Consider the following 745-nt stretch of genomic DNA (forward strand, 5'->3'; position numbering starts at 1 on the left):
TGACAGGAGGACAAGGAGGATTAAAAAAACAAATTATCTTATCTTATTATAATTATATTATAATTATCTTCACTCAAGCTTGTACACGCGAACGTCACCGGACGCCTCAATCTTCTAAACATAGTCATACTGAGACACACAGAGGGAAATGTGAGAAGCTGATGGTCTAAATTAGCTTTGTAGCAAATCATATTCTACTCAGAGTGGATCCAAATGGCTTGTTTTTACATAAATTTCCATTATTACCTTCACTATTTAGGCCTTTTGTACAATATAATACAGTGTTGTCCAGTATTAAGCCCGAGACACTCGCCCACGCGTAAAAATAGCACCTCTGATTCATAGTTTAACAATTTATCAACCATACAAGCCAGCGACTTACCAACGGTTGCATCTGAAAGGTAACTAGTTACCGGTTATGGAGGTTTCTTCCGGGTCTTTCTAGCCTCTACAGGTGATTTTCTATTGAGCCTGGAACTTTCAGCTTCTTTCGGGGTCGTTGGGCTTTAAATCCAAACTGTTACATCCAAGATTGATCCACTTTATGTCCATAATTCATCGCGTTTTGGCTCATTTCTGCCGCTAGCTGCCTCTTCACAGAGTGACTCCCAAGACATATGAGAAGTGTTTTAGAAAGGAAAATGGCTTATGTATTACTTATCTGTCTGTGATATTAATACATATCTGGAAGATTCATTTTCCGTTGTATTTATTTATTTATCTTTAAGGCCCTACAACTATTTTT

Source organism: Etheostoma spectabile, chromosome 20 (genome assembly GCF_008692095.1).
Source record: "Etheostoma spectabile isolate EspeVRDwgs_2016 chromosome 20, UIUC_Espe_1.0, whole genome shotgun sequence".
In the NCBI taxonomy this organism is placed as follows: Eukaryota; Metazoa; Chordata; class Actinopteri; order Perciformes; family Percidae; genus Etheostoma; species Etheostoma spectabile.